Below are 8994 nucleotides of genomic sequence, written 5' to 3'. Positions count from 1 at the left end.
AGTAACTCTAACCAATCAGCTCTCAGTATCAGTAACTCTAACCAATCAGCTCTCAGTAGCAGTAACTCTAACCAATCAGCTCTCAGTAGCAGTAACGCTAACCAATCAGCTCTCAGTAGCAGTAACGCTAACCAATCAGCTCTCAGTAGCAGTAACGCTAACCAATCAGCTCTCAGTATCAGTAACTCTAACCAATCAGCTCTCAGTAGCAGTAACGCTAACCAATCAGCTCTCAGTAGCAGTAACGCTAACCAATCAGCTCTCAGTAGCAGTAACTCTAACCAATCAGCTCTCAGTAGCAGTAACGCTAACCAATCAGCTCTCAGTAGCAGTAACTCTAACCAATCAGCTCTCAGTAGCAGTAACACTAACCAATCAGCTCTCAGTAGCAGTAACTCTATCCAATCAGCTCTCAGTAGCAGTAACACTAACCAATCAGCTCTCAGTAGCAGTAACACTAACCAATCAGCTCTCAGTAGCAGTAACACTAACCAATCAGCTCTCAGTAGCAGTAACACTAACCAATCAGCTCTCAGTAGCAGTAACGCTGACCAATCAGCTCTCAGTAGCAGTAACGCTAACCAATCAGCTCTCAGTAGCAGTAACACTAACCAATCAGCTCTCAGTAGCAGTAACTCTAACCAATCAGCTCTCAGTAGCAGTAACACTAACCAATCAGCTCTCAGTAGCAGTAACTCTAACCAATCAGCTCTCAGTAGCAGTAACTCTAACCAATCAGCTCTCAGTAGCAGTAACTCTAACCAATCAGCGCTCAGTAACAGTAACAGTGTGGTGCCCCCTAGTGTTTGCCGTATAATGGGAGGAATAGGAAGTGGCCAGGCTCCTCTTAACCTGCTCTGGTAGTAACGCTTGACCTCGTTAATGTGTTTTTAGTTGAATTGGTGTCATCAAATAAACTCCCAGTAATGAATTATCAGGTTTTAATTAGTTTTTTTTAAAATCCAGTTCACAGAAGTGTTGTCTGGCCATCACCAGGACTCTCCATAAAATATACAATAAAACATTCCTGATGCCTCTGTTTCCTATCGCACGTGCAGCCGCAGCACTTTATTAAACACTTAAGTAGCCTCTCTTTCAGGATTAAAGGGTTAATTTGTTCAGTTATTGCGAAAAATTAAATTTCTCATCATAAAAGCCCCAAACGTTTGATGTTCAGTGTAAATCCTGCTGATTTCCTCCACTCCTCCTTCTCTTTAGCACTGTGCTGAAAACCACAATCTCTTTCTTCTTTCTCTCTCTGTGCCCCCCACCCCCAACAGCCCCCCCCCCCTCGCTTGGCGAATTTAAAGCACTTTTAAAAATAGCACTCTTTCTACAACGTACTGATCAATCACACGCTGTCCCTGCTCTCTACTGACCAATCAGAACCGTCCTGCTCTGTCAGCGGGGAAACAGCTTAAGTAGCGCACACACACACACACACCCACACACACACACACACACAGCAGTGGTGGACGAAGTTCATGAGCCCTTTCAGGTACTTTTTAGCTCTAATAACAATAAACCTCCTATAGTTAAAGGCCCACTTCAGCTGAAGCGCTGAAGTAGCCGCTCACTTTTAAATCATATTTTCGTTCTTTTTATTGAGAAGCGTAACAACACATTTATATACAAAGTCAAAGTCCATGTTTTCTTTTGATTTTCTATGTTAATATATGTCTTCTGTGTCTGAGTTGAAAAAACAACAAGCCATAAACCACAAACTGTGCCATAACTTTTGCACAGGCCACCGTTGAGGGTTTTATTGGTTTATTCAGGGGCGTTAAATTCTTAACGAGTGGACTGTGTGTTAAAATGTGTTCAAATGTGCAGGATTTGTTCACTCGGAGAATCAGTTTGACCAGGGGCGCCCAAACTTTTTCACACGACTGTACTTCATGCAGGTTAAGTGGACAAATGTCCATTTACAGTCAGTGAATGCTGCCCTTTACACTGTGGGATGAACAGGTCGATAAAAAGGATCCAAAATGATTCATAACATGGTCTTAGAACAGTCTTATTACATTAATCTATATTAAAGGGCCCATATCTAGCATTTTTCACATTTTAAAGGGCCCATACGCTACATTTTTCATATTTTAATTCCCAAATTCATCAAAAAACAACAACAGTCATGATCTACTTTAAAAAGACCATTTCCAGCCTCTTTTTATCCCCTAGGGCCTTTTACTTTATTTATTCATGTGATTTATTCGGGCGACAGTAAATGAATTTGAAAGCGCGTGTAACTGACGCTGTCTCGCACACCAAAAGACGTCGAAAATGCAACACTTTTTTAATCAACCCCTGCTTGATTTTTGCGAACTTTTGCTGGTGACAATACTCACTGACCAATCACTGCTGTTGGCATGACAACAACCGAGATGACGAAACAGCTGCTTTTCAGCAAATACAACTTTTTTACAAACACTAAAATCATCAGGGCCGTTTCATTTAGTCCGTTCATCATGAAATTTACACATGATGTAAAAAATAACAGGTATTTTCAAAATATGTCAAAAACTGAAAAACATCAAAAATGGAGATATGAGGTTTTGCTCTGATAGCAGCGATATACATTCTTTTACAGATATTCTGCCAAACATCCAAAGAATGAATTGCGTCTGGTGTGTTTACACTCTTAAAAACGCTAGTTCTTCAAGGGTTCCTCAATAACAAAAATGGCTCTATATAGAAACCATGAATACTCTTTGTATCATGAAATAGTTCTTCAGGATGGTGGGGAATATGTTGTATAGGGGTCTAAATAGCACCTTTTTGAACAGGCTTCTAGCACCAAAAAGAGTTCTCCTGCTGCTACAAGCTTGACGCTGTAACAATAGAAGAGCCCTATTTAGTGCTACATAGAACCAGTTGAAACTTGAACCCTTAATCATGCAAGTGGTTCTTTGAGTGTTCATGGTTCTGTTTTCTTTACTAACCAAGTGCAGTTTTGATGTGATAAGTCGTGTCCGAGTGTCGGCCTTTAGACTTAAACGTTAAGCCTGATTGAATGTAAATGACCTCCAAAAACGTCCTGCATTTAGAGGCATTTAGGCCTCAAACAAACAAACCGTATTACTTCAGCACGAGTGGGCGGGGCTAAAGTGCAAGAGGCTGTCCAAAGAAAAACATCTCCATTTTTTTGTGTGTGAAGTTTCGTGGTGAAGGGACCAATAAAAATGCTTAGTAAAATAATCTCTGTCCATTGACTTTTTCCTGTACAGTAACTGCTTTGAAGATGTATGTTTTTCTTTGGACAGCGATCTGTTGTTTTTGTGACATCACAAATTCAAAACAGCTTCTCTGCCATATCTGGATTTGGGAGCGGATGCTGTGGTTTGAACCTTTACTGAAACACTGGGCCTCGTTCTCCAGTATCTTCCCAAGTCTGCTCTTAAGTGTGTTCTTGAGAAGATCCTAAGGAACAGTCTGCGTCAGATTCATGACGTGTTCTTAAAGCGCGGAACCGTTCTCACCGCTGTGCTGTTGACTGTGTGTAGGTTCTGTTCTGTTCTCGGTGTCGGTGAACGTCAGTGATCGGTGAGTCTTCGCGGAAAAAATTTCTACTTAATGTCGGTTTCTGAATGAGGCCCGGTGTCTTGAAGTATGTTGAGAAAGTTTTTCCGTCTCTAGTAAAGTTCCCGTTCTGGACTTACGAGGTTTTTTATATGACAGTGACACACTACGTGGATCAGTAATTAGATCTGTCGCCTCGTTGTACCTAATTGAGCCGCTGCAGGTGAGGAGGCTCTGAGATCTCTCCCTGCCGCAGCGAGAGCTCGGTAAATCACTCCGATGTGGAAGTTAATTAACGTTCTGATGAGAAGTCAACATGCAGGTGAACAGCGTCTCTTAGAGCTGAGTGTCTGCAGTGAAGTAAACAAGTAAACATCCACGTAATCAGGCCGATCATTTCTGGCCTGCCGTTCAGTTACATTGTGCTTATTTCTAACAGCTCTGGGGTCAAGAGGTCAAACCTAATTATCATAATAGTAATATATGGCTTTTATTGAATTCAGCTGATTAATAATGTATACATACTTGAAAATGGTACAAGGGTCGTTCTACAGAAACGTCCACTTTCCTGTCTCTCCATAGGGGTCACTGGTGTGACCGATCGTCATTGGTGTTACACATAATAAAGGAAACACCAGAGACGTTTTTAATTAAACAAGCATTTTATAAAATAACTCCTATAGAGCATCAAACCACACGCTGTCCATCAGGGAACGTCCACTAAAATATGGAATTTAATCCATCTGTGTTTCTATTTTTTCACAATGACCTCAGAATAAAGTCACGTCAGCTAAAAGCTTCATATGAGATCAGGAGCTGAATGAGAAGATCTCTGAGAACTGAGAGACGCAGTGGACTCACCATGAGCTTTTCTCCATAGATCCTCAGAAAACAGGTCAGAGGAGGTCGAGTGACGTCATCGGTGTGACTTTTATTTCAGAATAAGGGTTTTTAGTTGGGCGGTAACACCAGTGACTCGACTCCTGGGGAACTTTCATTACATAGTTTATATTTTTATTTATTTGGCTTTTGTTTTTGTTTTCTTTATGTCATTATATTCCTATAGTCATGTAGAGATTATTGCAGTTCAAATTATAGAAAATGTTTTTTACCTCAAAACACGGCCTCAGCCTTCACACACGGCTGTGGGGACGAGCTCCTCTGTGGCGCCTGGAATTCTATTCTGATTCATTTAAAACCCAATATTGATCAATTGAGGCTCAAGAAGGTGAAACTGTTAAAATAACTTAGTGTTTTATTTTAAAATATGAATTGTAACCCTAACAGGTTTTTCAAGTGTAGTATTTCTGTGAATGCTAGTGATACGAAAGTGAACATTTCTGTAGAATGACTCACAACAATACATCACATGTACCTAACATTGTCCACCACTGTCCACACACTCACACACACTCACACACACACACACACACACACTCCACATGTATTATACTGAGCATTCGCTCAATACAGTGAGATATCAATGATATATATATGATGTATATGATCACCTACGAATGCACACAATCAAAACTCACTCATATACACAATGCACAAACACACACACACACACACACACACAAACACACACACACTCTCCCTGGCTTGATTATTGAAGCTATACGACACCAATGTATGCCTCTGTAAACACAATAAATACATTAATCAGAGTTTGGGTCTCTGTGTTTGATCTTTTAGCTCTGCTGCAGCACCACCTACTCACCCTGACACACAGTTTAGTTTACCGGCTGGATTTCTAAAGGTTTATTTAGTTATTTAGTTCATATATATTTGTTTACATGCTTGTACTGTTACACAACCTGAACCTACAGCTCTGCTGTAAGAGATACTTAATCACTACGGGAACTTCGTAACATTACTCACTGTTTTTATTCTATTCTGTTTAACTTTAATGGAAATAATTATTATTAACAGAAAGCTATAGTGCACCAGCTGTTGATTCACCTGTGCACTACAAAACAGGTGTTGATTCACCTGTGGAATATAAAACAGGTGTTGATTCACCTGTGGAATATAAAACAGGTGTTGATTCATCTGTGGAATATAAAACAGGTGTTGATTCACCTGTGAACTACGAAACAGGTGTTGATTCACCTGTGCACTACAAAACAGGTGTTGATTCACCTGTGCACTACAAAACAGGTGTTGATTCACCTGTGGAATATAAAACAGGTGTTGATTCACCTGTGGAATATAAAACAGGTGTTGATTCACCTGTGCACTACAAAACAGGTGGTGATTCACCTGTGGAATATAAAACAGGTGTTGATTCACCTGTGGAATATAAAACAGGTGTTGATTCACCTGTGGAATATAAAACAGGTGTTGATTCACCTGTGCACTACAAAACAGGTGTTGATTCACCTGTGCACTACAAAACAGGTGTTGATTCACCTGTGGAATATAAAACAGGTGTTGATTCACCTGTGGAATATAAAACAGGTGTTGATTCACCTGTGGAATATAAAACAGGTGTTGATTCACCTGTGCACTACAAAACAGGTGTTGATTCACCTGTGGAATATAAAACAGGTGTTGATTCACCTGTGGAATATAAAACAGGTGTTGATTCACCTGTGGAATATAAAACAGGTGTTGATTCACCTGTGGAATATAAAACAGGTGTTGATTCATCTGTGGAATATAAAACAGGTGTTGATTCATCTGTGGAATATAAAACAGGTGTTGATTCACCTGTGGAATATAAAACAGGTGTTGATTCACCTGTGGAATATAAAACAGGTGTTGATTCACCTGTGGAATATAAAACAGGTGTTGATTCACCTGTGAACTACGAAACAGGTGTTGATTCACCTGTGGAATATAAAACAGGTGTTGATTCACCTGTGCACTACAAAACAGGTGTTGATTCACCTGTGGAATATAAAACAGGTGTTGATTCATCTGTGGAATATAAAACAGGTGTTGATTCACCTGTGGAATATAAAACAGGTGTTGATTCACCTGTGGAATATAAAACAGGTGTTGATTCACCTGTGGAATATAAAACAGGTGTTGATTCATCTGTGGAATATAAAACAGGTGTTGATTCATCTGTGGAATATAAAACAGGTGTTGATTCATCTGTGGAATATAAAACAGGTGTTGATTCACCTGTGGAATATAAAACAGGTGTTGATTCACCTGTGGAATATAAAACAGGTGTTGATTCACCTGTGGAATATAAAACAGGTGTTGATTCACCTGTGGAATATAAAACAGGTGTTGATTCATCTGTGGAATATAAAACAGGTGTTGATTCACCTGTGAACTACGAAACAGGTGTTGATTCACCTGTGGAATATAAAACAGGTGTTGATTCACCTGTGCACTACAAAACAGGTGTTGATTCACCTGTGGAATATAAAACAGGTGTTGATTCATCTGTGGAATATAAAACAGGTGTTGATTCACCTGTGGAATATAAAACAGGTGTTGATTCACCTGTGGAATATAAAACAGGTGTTGATTCACCTGTGGAATATAAAACAGGTGTTGATTCACCTGTGGAATATAAAACAGGTGTTGATTCACCTGTGGAATATAAAACAGGTGTTGATTCACCTGTGCACTACAAAACAGGTGTTGATTCACCTGTGGAATATAAAACAGGTGTTGATTCACCTGTGGAATATAAAACAGGTGTTGATTCATCTGTGGAATATAAAACAGGTGTTGATTCACCTGTGAACTACGAAACAGGTGTTGATTCACCTGTGCACTACAAAACAGGTGTTGATTCACCTGTGCACTACAAAACAGGTGTTGATTCACCTGTGGAATATAAAACAGGTGTTGATTCACCTGTGGAATATAAAACAGGTGTTGATTCACCTGTGCACTACAAAACAGGTGGTGATTCACCTGTGGAATATAAAACAGGTGTTGATTCACCTGTGGAATATAAAACAGGTGTTGATTCACCTGTGGAATATAAAACAGGTGTTGATTCACCTGTGCACTACAAAACAGGTGTTGATTCACCTGTGCACTACAAAACAGGTGTTGATTCACCTGTGGAATATAAAACAGGTGTTGATTCACCTGTGGAATATAAAACAGGTGTTGATTCACCTGTGGAATATAAAACAGGTGTTGATTCACCTGTGCACTACAAAACAGGTGTTGATTCACCTGTGGAATATAAAACAGGTGTTGATTCACCTGTGGAATATAAAACAGGTGTTGATTCACCTGTGGAATATAAAACAGGTGTTGATTCACCTGTGGAATATAAAACAGGTGTTGATTCATCTGTGGAATATAAAACAGGTGTTGATTCATCTGTGGAATATAAAACAGGTGTTGATTCACCTGTGGAATATAAAACAGGTGTTGATTCACCTGTGGAATATAAAACAGGTGTTGATTCACCTGTGGAATATAAAACAGGTGTTGATTCACCTGTGAACTACGAAACAGGTGTTGATTCACCTGTGGAATATAAAACAGGTGTTGATTCACCTGTGCACTACAAAACAGGTGTTGATTCACCTGTGGAATATAAAACAGGTGTTGATTCATCTGTGGAATATAAAACAGGTGTTGATTCACCTGTGGAATATAAAACAGGTGTTGATTCACCTGTGGAATATAAAACAGGTGTTGATTCACCTGTGGAATATAAAACAGGTGTTGATTCATCTGTGGAATATAAAACAGGTGTTGATTCATCTGTGGAATATAAAACAGGTGTTGATTCATCTGTGGAATATAAAACAGGTGTTGATTCACCTGTGGAATATAAAACAGGTGTTGATTCACCTGTGGAATATAAAACAGGTGTTGATTCACCTGTGGAATATAAAACAGGTGTTGATTCACCTGTGGAATATAAAACAGGTGTTGATTCATCTGTGGAATATAAAACAGGTGTTGATTCACCTGTGAACTACGAAACAGGTGTTGATTCACCTGTGGAATATAAAACAGGTGTTGATTCACCTGTGCACTACAAAACAGGTGTTGATTCACCTGTGGAATATAAAACAGGTGTTGATTCATCTGTGGAATATAAAACAGGTGTTGATTCACCTGTGGAATATAAAACAGGTGTTGATTCACCTGTGGAATATAAAACAGGTGTTGATTCACCTGTGGAATATAAAACAGGTGTTGATTCACCTGTGGAATATAAAACAGGTGTTGATTCACCTGTGGAATATAAAACAGGTGTTGATTCACCTGTGGAATATAAAACAGGTGTTGATTCACCTGTGGAATATAAAACAGGTGTTGATTCACCTGTGGAATATAAAACAGGTGTTGATTCACCTGTGGAATATAAAACAGGTGTTGATTCACCTGTGGAATATAAAACAGTTGCTTTCTTTTTGTCTTTTTATCTTGTATTTTTTAAAGGTGGGATTATCCTGTTGATGGATATAGTCTGAGCCAGGAATTTCACAGGAATGAAAAGGTTAAATATTCTGAAGGGTTCAGGCTTGGTGAGTT

Source organism: Pygocentrus nattereri, chromosome 21, assembly GCF_015220715.1.
Source record: "Pygocentrus nattereri isolate fPygNat1 chromosome 21, fPygNat1.pri, whole genome shotgun sequence".
NCBI classification, from domain to species: Eukaryota; Metazoa; Chordata; class Actinopteri; order Characiformes; family Serrasalmidae; genus Pygocentrus; species Pygocentrus nattereri.
The sequence above is the reverse complement of the archived record's forward strand: the minus strand, read 5'-3'. Positions refer to the sequence as shown.